Source organism: Lolium rigidum, chromosome 2 (genome assembly GCF_022539505.1).
Source record: "Lolium rigidum isolate FL_2022 chromosome 2, APGP_CSIRO_Lrig_0.1, whole genome shotgun sequence".
NCBI lineage: Eukaryota > Viridiplantae > Streptophyta > Magnoliopsida > Poales > Poaceae > Lolium > Lolium rigidum.
This window is the reverse complement of record NC_061509.1, coordinates 139,836,462-139,849,791: the sequence shown is the minus strand read 5'-3', so window position 1 is coordinate 139,849,791 and position 13,330 is coordinate 139,836,462.

Genomic DNA, 13,330 nt, shown 5'->3' with positions numbered 1-13,330 from the left:
GCGAAGGGGAGGGGAGGCGGAGGGGGAGGGGGCGGGCCTGGCGGCTAGGGTTTCGCCACCCGAGTCGCCCCCTTATTCTGGCATTCAGTTGAGAAGAAGTGATCCAGGCTGCCGGTTTTTCTCTTGACTGAACTTCGCAACCTTAATAGGGCACGGACGGAGTCGAGCCGCCGGCCGCGGGGCGGCACCGGAGAAGGGAATGGCAACTGGCGTCTGTTTGGATGACATCCATACTCGATGATATCCTCACATGAGCTATACGAGATCATACTCTTTTTTTTCGAAAATATACGAGATCATACTCTTGATGCATGCTCACGGCAAGATACCTTGTATGTCTTCAAATCGATGATCTTGATGCCAATATCAAAGGTATACATATCAATCTTCATGGCATCCACACTTGAATCCAACATATGGAATTCAAGAAATACATATGGAATATTCCTTCATATAAATATAATGAAAACATTAGTCCATATAGGATTGTCATTAATTACCAAAAAACACACTTAAGGGCAATGCACCCTTATAAGTTTGAATATCGAATATGCTACCTTGAACAAATAAGATCATCATTGCTGTCACATGATGAACATAGCACATGCATTCACTTTATCCCTAGTTTTTTTTTTGAACAGGGATAGGCCCAACAGGGCCTAGAAGCTTCATTTATCATCAGTGGAGATACACTTTACATCAGGGTACAACAAGATAAAGGAAATTACAACAAACCCCACACTTTTTGCATTTTGGACCCTAGATGAAGACTGAAAAACGCAATCGGGTCCTGCTTCTTCTCCACCTCGCCAGAGCTTCTCACCATAGTCAACCGAAACATCACCGGGGACGGAACCACTTGGGATGAGCCGGCGGAAGCAAACTATGGTGAAGCGGAAGAGCCTCCTTGTTGGCAAATCAGCCCGGAGGTTGAACAAGCGCCATCGTTCGTCGACGGAAAGAACCGATGTCGACGAGCATGGTGGGAGCGGTCGCCCTACGACCATCCGCGAGCGACAAGCAAGCTCGGTGCCTGGCGCGGATGAACTCCCGGATGCAGCCTTCAATACTCCCCGCGATGCAAATCTGCCACGAAGCAATCTTGAAATTGCAGATTGTCCAACTCGAGCTCACCACGAGCAGAGAAAGAAATCTCCAGATCAAGAGCACCTGCAACGAATCTGCGAGATAAAGGCCTTTTATTTGCGGAGACTTGATGTCTACGGGAGCTTCTATTCTTGTAGACAGTGTTGGGCCTCCAAGAGCAGAGGTTTGTAGAACAGCAGCAAGTTTCCCTTAAGTGGATTACCCAAGGTTTATCGAACTCAGGGAGGAAGAGGTCAAAGATATCCCTCTCATGCAACCCCGCAACCACAAAGCAAGAAGTCTCTTGTGTCCCCAACACACCTAATAGGTGCACTAGTTCGGCGAAGAGATAGTGAAATACAGGTGGTATGAATAAGTAGTAGCAACGGCACCGTGAAAAGTGCTTTGCCCGGGACGAAGTAAACAAGCAAGTAGTAACGCAGCGAAGAGTAACGCGAAGAAAACAAGTAAACAAGTAGCGATAGCGATATTTAGGAACAAGGCCTAGGGATTAGACTTTCACTAGTGGACACTCTCAACATTGATCACATAACAGAATAGATAAATGCATACTCTACACTCTTGTTGGATGATGAACACATTGCGTAGGATTACACGAACCCTCAATGCCGGAGTTAACAAGCTCCACAATAATGCTCATATTTTAGTAACCTTTAGTGTAAGATAGATCAAAAGACTAAACCAAGTACTAGCATAGCATGCACACTCGTCACCTTCATGCATATGTAGGAGGAATAGATCACATCAATATTATCATAGCAATAGTTAACTTCGCAATCTACAAGAGATCATGATCATAGCATAAACCAAGTACTAACACGGTGCACACACTGTCACCTTTGCACACGTGCAGGAGGAATAAAACTACTTTAATAACACATCACTAGAGTAGCACATAGATAAATTGTGATACAAAACATATTGCAATCATAAAGAGATATAATAAGCACCTCACTATGTCATTCAACAGTGAATAAGTATTCTGTGAAATATAGCCTAAGAGACCCCACACGGTGCACACACTGTCACCTTTACACACGTGGGACAAGGAGTCTCCGGAGATCACATAGGTAAAACTCACTTGACTAGCATAATGACATCTAGATTACAAGCATCATCATATGAATCTCAATCATGTAAGGCAGCTCATGAGATTATTGTATTGAAGCACATAGGAGAGAGATGAACCACATAGCTACCGGTACAGCCCCGAGCCTCGATGGAGAACTACTCCCTCCTCATGGGAGCAAGCAGCGGTGATGAAGATGGCGGTGGAGATGGCAGCGGTGTCGATGGAGAAGCCTTCCGGGGCACTTCCCCGCTCCGCAGGGTGCCGGAACGGAGACTCCTGTCCCCCGGATCTTGGCTTCGCGATGGCGGCGGCTCGGGAAGGTTTCGTGGTTTCGTCGAACGCCCCGAGGTTTTTAGGTCGTGGGCTTTATATAGGCGGAGAGGCGGCGCAGGAGGGCTTCGGGGGCCCACACCCTAGGGGGCGCCCCCTTGGCCGCGCCGGGGTGTGGTGTGGTGGCCCTCGCCCCCTTCTCCGGCGGTTCTCGTGTGTTCCGGATGCTTCCGGTAAAATAGGAACCCGGGCGTTGATTTCGTCCGATTCCGAGAATATTTCGTTACTAGGATTTCGAAACCAAAAACAGCAGAAAACAGAACCGGCACTTCGGCATCTTGTTAATAGGTTAGTTCCGTAAAATGCACGAATATGACATAAAGTGTGCATATAACATGTAGATAACATCAATAATGTGGCATGGAACACAAGAAATTATCGATACGTTGGAGACGTATCGCATCCCCAAGCTTAGTTCTCGCTCGTCCCGAGCAGGTAAAACGATAACAAAGATAATTTCTGGAGTGACATGCCATCATAAACTTGATCATACTATTTGTAAAGCATATGTAGTGAATGCAGCGATCAAAACAATGTATATGACATGGGTAAACAACTCGAATCATAAAGCAAAGACTTTTCATGAATAGCACTTCAAGACAAGCATCAATAAGTCTTGCATAAGAGTTAACTCATAAAGTAATAATTCAAAGTAAAGGTATTGAAGCAACACAAAGGAAGATGAAGTTTCAGCGGTTGCTTTCAACTTATAACATGTATATCTCATGGATAATTGTCAATGCAAAGCAATATAACAAATGCAATATGCAAATATGTAAGAATCAATGCACAGTTCACACAAGTGTTTGCTTCTTGAGGTGGAGAGAGATAGGTGAACCGACTCAACATAAAAGTAAAAAGAATGGTCCTTCAAAGAGGAAAGCATCGATTGCTATATTTGTGCTAGAGCTTTTATTTTGAAAACATGAAACAATTTTGTCAACGGTAGTAATAAAGCATATGCATCATGTAAATTATATCTTATAAGTTGCAAGCCTCATGCATAGTGTACCAATAGTGCCCGCACCTTGTCCTAATTAGCTTGGACTACCCGGATTATCACCGCAATACATATGCTTTAACCAAGTTTCACAAAGGGGTACCTCTATGCCGCCCGTACAAAGGTCTAAGGAGAAAGCTCGCATTTGGATTTCTCGCTTTTGATTATTCTCAACTTAGACATCCATACCGGGACAACATAGACAACAGATAATGGACTCCTCTTTTAATGCTTTAAGCATTTGACAACAATTAATTCTTTTCTCATTAGAGACTTGAGGATATTTGTCCAAAACTGAAACTTCCACCATGAATCATGGCTTTAGTTAGCGGCCCAAAGTTCTTCTCTAACAATATGCATGCTCCAACCATGAAGATGGTAGATCTCTCTTGCTTCAGACAAGACGGACATGCATAGCAACTCACATGATATCCAACAATAGTTGATGGCGTCCCCAGAAAACATGGTTATCGCTCAACAAGCAACTTAATAAGAGATAAAGTGCATAAGTACATATTCAATACTACAATAGTTTTTAAGCTATTTGTCCCATGAGCTATATATTGCAAAGGTGAATGATGGAATTTTAAAGGTAGCACTCAAGCAATTTACTTTGGAATGGCGGGAAAATACCATGTAGTATAGGTAGATATGGTGGACACAAATGGCATAGTGGTTGGCTCAAGTATTTTGGATGCATGAGAAGTATTCCCTCTCGATACAAGGTTTAGGCTAGCAAGGCTTATTTGAAACAAACACAAGGATGAACCGGTGCAGCAAAACTCACATAAAAGACATATTGAAAACATTATAAGACTCTACACCGTCTTCCTTGTTGTTCAAACTCAATACTAGAAATTATCTAGACCTTAGAGAAACCAATTATGCAAACCAAATTTTAGCATGCTCTATGTATTCTTCACTAATAGGTGCAAAGTATATGATGCAAGAGCTTAAACATGAGCACAACAATTGCCAAGTATCACATTACCCAAGACATTATAGCAATTACTACATGTATCATTTTCCAATTCCAACCATATAACAATTTAACGAAGAGGAAACTTCGCCATGAATATTATGAGCTAAGAACACATGTGTTCATACGAACCAGCGGAGCGTGTCTCTCTCCCACACAAGCATGATGTAATCCAATTTATTCAAACAAAAACAAAAACAAAAGCAACACAGACGCTCCAAGTAAAGCACATAAGATGTGACCGAATAAAAATATAGTTTCAAGAGAAGGAACCCGATAATTTATCGATGAAGAAGGGGATGCCTTGGGCATCCCCAAGCTTAGACGCTTGAGTCTTCTTGATATATGCAGGGATGAACCACCGGGCATCCCCAAGCTTAGACTTTTCACTCTTCTTGATCGTAGTATATCATCCTCCTCTCTTGACCCTTGAAAACTTCCTCCACACCAAACTCGAAACAACTCATTAGAGGGTTAGTGGACAATAAAAATTAACATGTTCAGAGGTGACACAATCATTCTTAACACTTCTGGACATTGCATAAAGCTACTGGACATTAATGGATCAAAGAAATTCATCCAACATAGCAAAAGAGGCAATGCGAAATAAAAGGCAGAATCTGTCAAAACAGAACAGTCCGTAAAGATGGATTTTATTAGGCCACCAGACTTGCTCAAATGAAAATGCTCAAATTGAATGAAAGTTGCGTACATATCTGAGGATCACTCACGTAAATTGGCATAATTTTCTGAGTTACCTACAGAGAATTAGACCCAGATTCGTGACAAAGAAAGAAATCTGTTTCTGCGCAAGTAATCCAAATCTAGTACTTACTTTACTATCAAAGACTTTACTTGGCACAACAAAACATAAAACTAAGATAAGGAGAGGTTGCTACAGTAGTAAACAACTTCCAAGACACAAATATAAAACAAAGTACTGTAGCAAAATAACACATGGGTTATCTCCCAAGAAGTTCTTTCTTTTTAGCCATTAAGATGGGCTCAGCAGTTTTAATGATGCACTCGCTCCTTGCAAAAAAAAAAAAAAAATGATGCACTCGCAAGAAATAGTATGTGAAGCAAAAGAGAGCATCAAGAGGCAAATTCAAAACACATTTAAGTCTAACATGCTTCCTATGCATAGGAATCTTGTAAATAAACAAGTTCATGAAGAGCAAAGTGACAAGCATAGGAAGATAAAATAAGTGTAGCTTAAAAAATTTCAGCACATAGAGAGGCATTTTAGTAACATGAAAATTTCTACAACCATATTTTCCTCTCTCATAATAACTTTCAGTAGCATCATGAGCAAACTCAACAATATAACTATCACATAAAGCATTCTTATCATGAGTCTCATGCATAAAATTATTACTCTCCACATAAGCATAATCAATTTTATTAGTTGTAGTGGGAGCAAATTCAACGAAGTAGCTATCATTATTATTCTCATCAAGTGTAGGAGGCATAGTATAATCACAACAAAATTTACTCTCCGCAGTAAGTGGCACAAAAAGACTACTATCATTATCATCACAAATAGGAGGCAAAGTATCATCAAAGAAAATTTTCTCCTCAATGCTTGGGGGACTAAAAAGATCATGAAAACCAGCTTCCCCAAGCTTAGAACTTTCTATATCATTATCAACAATGGTGTTCAAAGCGTTCATACTAATATTACTACCAAAGATGCAAATAAGGTTCCATAGGTTTTTTAATTTTCGCATCAAACAATCCATGTTTTAAATCAGGAAATAGAATAAGAAGCTCACTCTTGTACATTATGCCAAACTAGTGTAAACAAGAAACAACAAGATGCAATTGCAGGATCTAAAGGAAATAGCTTCGAGCACACACACGACGGCGCCGTAAAAATACTTTACCCGGGACCGTAGTATGAGTGCCTTTTTACCTTTCCTCCCCAGCAACGGCGCCTGTAAAAGTGCTTGATGTCTACGGGAGCTTCTATTCTTGTAGACAAGTGTTGGGCCTCCAAGAGCAGAGGTTTGTAGAACAAGCAGCAAGTTTCCCTTAAGTGGATTACCCAAGGTTTATCGAACTCAGTGAGGAAGAGGTCAAAGATATCCCTCTCATGCAACCCTGCAACCACAAAGCAAGAAGTCTCTTGTGTCCCCAACACACCTAATAGGTGCACTAGTTCGGCGAAGAGATAGTGAAATACAGTGTGGTATGAATAAGTAGTAGCAACGGCACCGTAAAAGTGCTTTGCCCAGGACAAGTAAACAAGCAAGTAGTAACGCAGCAGAGTAGTAACGCAAGAAAACAAGAAACAAGTAGCGATAGCAGTATTTAGGAACAAGGCCTAGGGATTAGACTTTCACTAGTGGACACTCTCAACATTGATCACATAACGGAATAGATAAATGCATACTCTACACTCTTGTTGGATGATGAACACATTGCGTAGGATTACACGAACCCTCAATGCCGGAGTTAACAAGCTCCACAATAATGCTCATATTTTAGTAACCTTTAGTGTAAGATAGATCAAAAGACTAAACCAAGTACTAGCATAGCATGCACACCGTCACCTTCATGCATATGTAGGAGGAATAGATCACATCAATATTATCATAGCAATAGTTAACTTCGCAATCTACAAGAGATCATGATCATAGCATAAACCAAGTACTAACACTGTGCACACATCTGTCACCTTTGCACACGTGCAGGAGGAATAAAACTACTTTAATAACACATCACTAGAGTAGCACATAGATAAATTGTGATACAAAACATATTGCAATCATAAAGAGATATAAATAAGCACCTCACTATGCCATTCAACAAGTGAATAAGTATTCTCGTGAAATATAGCCTAAGAGACCCACACGGTGCACACACTGTCACCTTTACACACGTGGGACAAGGAGTCTCCGGAGATCACATAGGTAAAACTCACTTGACTAGCATAATGACATCTAGATTACAAGCATCATCATATGAATCTCAATCATGTAAGGCAGCTCATGAGATTATTGTATTGAAGCACATAGGAGAGAGATGAACCACATAGCTACCGGTACAGCCCCGAGCCTCGATGGAGAACTACTCCCTCCTCATGGGAGCAAGCAGCGGTGATGAAGATGGCGGTGGAGATGGCAGCGGTGTCGATGGAGAAGCCTTCCGGGGCACTTCCCCGCTCCGGCAGGGTGCCGGAACAGAGACTCCCGTCCGCCGTATCTTGGCTTCGCGATGGCGGCGGCTCCGGAAGGTTTCGTGGTTTTCGTCGAACGCCCCGAGGTTTTTAGGTCGGGGGCTTTATATAGGCGGAGAGGCGGCGCAGAGGGCTTCCGGGGGGCCCACACCCTAGGGGGCGCCCCCTTGGCCGCGCCGGGTGTGGTGTGGTGGCCCTGCCCCCTTCTCTCGGCGGTTCTCGTGTGTTCCGGATGCTTCCGGTAAAATAGGAACCCGGGCGTTGATTTCGTCCGATTCCGAGAATATTTCGTTACTAGGATTTCCGAAACCAAAAACAGCAGTAAAACAGAACCGGCACTTCGGCATCTTGTTAATAGGTTAGTTCCAGAAAATGCACGAATATGACATAAAGTGTGCATATAACATGTAGATAACATCAATAATGTGGCATGGAACACAAGAAATTATCGATACGTTGGAGACGTATCAAGACTCCAGGCCCCCTTTCCGTCGACTTCGGCTCCGCCCACCGGAGCACCACGTCGAGTAGGAGAACCATCAGAGGGCGCCAGATCCCGGCCGCAAGATCCAGCAGCCACCGCCTACCGGCATAACGCCAACGACTGGCAACTCGCCAAAGCAACCTAGATCTACAGCTATTATGTACAGCCCTATATCCGGCGCCTTCCCTAGTCCATCTCCGGCCGGCAGCGCCGGTGGGGAGGACGTCAGGTTGGCCCGGTGGCCAACAGCAGACTCTCAAGTAAAAAGGAGTTTCGGGGGAGGAGGAAGAGAAAGGGAACCGGTCCTCCACTCAAGTGTCCATCCCCCTCAAACCCTTAAAAGTGAGGATTACTTTATCCCTAGTGAGGTAGCAAAAATTTGACACCACTATCAGAAAAACGAAATAGAAAGGGTTGTAACATACTAACATTATCTATCGGTCTATCACTTAGAGAATCTCTACCAGTGACTGAACTCGTCGAAACTGAAAACGGCAAGCTCAGTGTCCCGAATTTTACGGTTTCGTTGATTTTATTCAAGGCGTAGAATAGAAACCGAAAAGACGAACTGAAAAAAACATCGCGGGAAATTTTTGGCGGTAAACAAGCGAAATGCAATGAGTTTGATGCTCCATAATTTACATATAACATCCAAAATAACTACTAATCCTCCGCCGCGCGCCTAATTTGACCAAAATTTGGCCCCAGGATAGCCACTGGGGCCTCTAGGCGCAGCGGAGGACGGCTAAGCGCGGCGGAGGACGCCTAGGTGACGACGAGGCCGGCGAGCTCGATCACTGTCGCCTCTGTTGGATAATTAGGCACAATTTCCATGATTAATTCCAGAATATAAAACATGACGACAGTAACTACTAACATGTGAAACTCGAACATACTAGATGCATTAATCAACATGAGTAGCAGCAGCGCAAACGGTAAAGCATCCATCGCTAAACAAATCGAGATATGTCGCACGTACCGATCTGGTGGAGGTGGCGGTGGTGGTGTAGCAGATGATGTCGCAGCAGTAACGTTGTTGATGACAACGTTGTTGACGACGGGGACGACGGATCGAAGTAGACGGCGTTGAAGACGACGGTAGGCAGCACCGCCCGACTTGGACGGAAGACGACCCGTGATGAAGAGCTTGAGCAGTCGCGTAGAGCGCTTCCCAAAAACCTAATTCGCCCTCTCCCGTACAGGATCGCAAGGACGAGCGGTTCCGGAGACCTGCTCTCCCGTTCGCCGATGCACGTCGGTGCGCGGGATGGAGTAGGCTACGGTGGCGGCGCAAGCAGAGAGAGGTGGAAACCCTAACTCGTGTATTAGATATGTTTCTGCGGTAGCCGGGCAAGAGATTATGTAGGCTCGGGAAACCCTAGGCAACGTGGGCCACGCCCACGTCGCACGAACGTTTCGAGTTGGTTACAGATAGCCCACGATCCGGGAGCGACCCGAACCGACTAACTGCGACGCGTCCGTCTAGGACTCTGTTCGTTTTCCTGAGCTGCAAAAAGTAAGGAAAGTCTCGGCTCGAGGCTCAATCCACTCACCACGAGCGCGGCGCGCGTCGTGACGTGACGTGACGTGACGTGTCGAGTCGAGTCGAGTCGAGACGAGCGAGGAGGAGGAGGAGCGCGCGTGTAGCACTCCTATATTCACTCACTTACTAGTGGTGGAACAACCCACCTTATAAGGTGGTCTAACTTCCTCCCAACTTTCCATGTGGGACTAAACTTTCCACCTCTTGCCACTCCCTAGTGAGCTGCCACCAACTTGGGCTCAAACTCACAAGGCTGCCACTATGTGGGCTTTGAGATTTATAGAAAAACTGAAATCTAATTTGGGCCACTAAAAGTGGGCCCAATATTTCAACAATCCCCCACCAGATCTCAAATCCCCATTTAGAGATTTACCAATACTCGCTGCTTGTTTATATACCGAGTGTTTCAGCGGAGACCGTTAAGTTGAACTTCCGCCTAGAACCTTAAGCTACATCCATTCACACTTGAACAATGGACTAAGCCTTGAATTGCAAGTTTTGCGTGAACAGGGTTTCACTCAAAGTCATGACCAAGTACATGGCTGCCGGTAGCCTACCCCGCGGGTGAAGCATATGTGTCATACTTCGTGGTCTCTTCATGAGTTTACTAGAGATCACCCAAATCTCATAGATTGCGACGTTTAACAATCGGACTCATATAGGTGTGTTATTTCAAGAATGCTCGTAGGACAGACACCTTTGCTAAAATAGCCAACATAAACACATTAAGGCTTGTTGCCAACCTGCCTTACAGACAATTAAGAGTTGTGCATCTTCACATAGAGAGGGTTACAGAATACTCTCCTCAATTAAACCACTAGTTTGTTCTTCCCGGGTCCTAATTCACGGGATCTCCGATCACAAAGGTTGGGTTACCACTATGGTGTAACATCAACGGGTCTCAAACCCATCTCCTCGATGCACTTTCTATCACATTACGTGATAGTCCCTTTGTAAAGGGATCTGCCAGTGTTTTTGTCTCGTTTGAATATATGTAACAGCTTATTACTCCGGAGTTTCGCAATTTCCCGACGGACTTCAAACGTCTCTTGACGTGTCTTGATGACTTCGCGTTATCCTTAGAATTGTTCACTTTGACAATTACGGTTTGATTGTCACAATTCAAAAGGATTGCCTGAACAGGTTTTTCAACCACGGGCAAGTCCATCAAGAGCTCACGCAACCAATCCGATTCAACGAGTGGTTGTGTCTAAAGCGATAAGTTCTCGCTTCCATAGTTGACCTCGTCAATATGGTTTGCTTGCAAGATCTCCATGACACTCGCGCCACCTCCAAAGGTAAATACATACCCACTTGTGGCGTACGGATCAGCTACATCCGAGATCCAATTCGAATCACTATATCCTTCAAGCACAGCTGGGTGCCCCGAATAGTGAATCCCATAACTCATTGTACCACATAGGTAGCGCATGACCCTATCAAGTGCATGCCAATGATCGATACCGGGTTTGACATGAACCTACTCAACTTGCTAACAGCAAAAGAGATGTCGGGTCTAGTCGCGCTCGCTAAGTACATGAGTGAGCCAACGATCCGAGAATATCTCAATTGATCTATCGCAATCCTCCGGTTCTTGCGTAGTGTCGCATCGGGATCGTAAGGTGTTGAAGAAGGCTTGCTATCAATATAGCCGAACCGGCTCAAGATCTTCTCAACATAATGGGATTGCGTTAGAGTAATCCCACTCTCGTTCTTAATCGGCTTGATGTTCGAATCACATCGGCTTCTCCCGCATCTTTCATATCAAAGCTCTTTGACAAGAAAGACTTGACCCCGTGTATTACTTTCATGTTTGTACCAAAGATCAGAATATCATCCACATACAAACATAGTATAACACCTTCGCCCCCACCATGGCGATAGTAAACGCACTTGTCGCCCTCATTGACAACAAAGCCTACGAAGTCAAAGTTCGTCAAACTTCTCATGCCATTGCTTAGGTGCTTGTTTCAGGCCATATAAAGATTTCAGCAACTTGCACACCTTTCTCTCTGCACCCTTTACTACAAACCCATCAGGCTGATCCATATAGATTTCCTCTTCCAACTCTCCATTAAGGAAAGCTGTCTTTACGTCCATTTGATGAACGATAAGACCATAGGAGGCAGCCATGGATAGTAGTACTCGAATGGTGGTAAGTCTAGCGACAGGTGAATAGGTGTCGAAGTAATCTTCGCCTTCTCTCTCGTGTGTAGCCTTTCGCTACAAGCCGCGCCTTGTACTTTTCAATAGTACCATCGAGTCTTAGCTTCTTCTTGAACACCCATTTGCAGCCTACAGGCTTGCGTCCAGTGGGGTCGTTTCGACAACTCCCAAGTTCCATTAGAAAGAATCGAGTCCATCTCATTATGGACAACTTCTTTCCAGTCATCTGCATCTGGAGATGCATATGCCTGTGCAATGGACGTGGGAGTATCATCCACAAGGTACACAATGAAATCATCACCAAAGGATTTTTCAATCCTCCGTATCTTGCTCCGTTTAGGAGCTTCATTGTCATCCTTCTCAATAACAATCTCATGTGATTGTTCAAAATACTCATTAGATGTACTAGATTCGAGGAACTATCTCGGTAGAAATTCTAGCAATGCTATGCATATCTTTCATAGGAAACATATTCTCAAAGAATGTTGCATCACGAGATTTCATAATAGTATCAACATGCATATCGTGTACTTCGATTGAACTACTAAAAATCTATAGCCTACACTCCGCGGAGCATAACCTAGAAAGATACAATCCACTATCTTTGGTCCGAGTTTGCGCTTCTTAGTAATTGGAATATTGACTTTCGCCAAACATCCCCATGTGCGCAAATACGAAAGTGATGGTTTTCTCCCAGCCCACTCCTCGTAAGGGGTTTTATCTTTATTCTTGTTAGGAACTCTATTCGGGACATGACATGAAGTCAACAAAGCCTCCCCCACCATGCCTTTGATAAACCAAGCAGTGGCTAACATGGAATTCACCAAGTCGGTCAGCGTGCGGTTTTTCCTCTCGGCAACCCCGTTTGATTGGGGTGAATAGGGAGGCGTCCTCTCATGAATAATGCCATGTTCCTCACAGAATTCATCAAAGATTTTAGGAAAATATTCGCCACCACGATCCGACCTAAGACGCTTGATCTTTCTCTCTAGTTGATTTTCAACTTCGGCCTTATAAATTTTAAAGTAGTCTTAAGCTTCATCTTTAGTTCGCAACAAATAAACATAGCAAAATCTAGTCGCATCATCAATCAATGTCATGAAATATCTCTTTCCACCTTTTGTCAACACACCATTCATCTCGCATAGATCGTAATGTATGAGTTCTAGAGGTGCCAAGTTTCTCTCCTCGACCGCCTTGTGAGGCTTCCGAGGTTGCTTTGATTGCACACAACTATGGCACTTAGAACCTTTGGCAATGGTGAAATTCGGAATTAAACTTAAACTGGATAGCCGACACATTAAACCAAAATTAATGTGACATAAACGAGAATGCCAAACACGGGTATCATCACTAACATTGCCACATATATGGTTCACAGACTTATTACTGAAATCAGAAAGCGAAAAGCGGAACAAGCCTCCGCACTCATAGCCTTTACCAATAAATTGTCCAAACTTGGAAACAA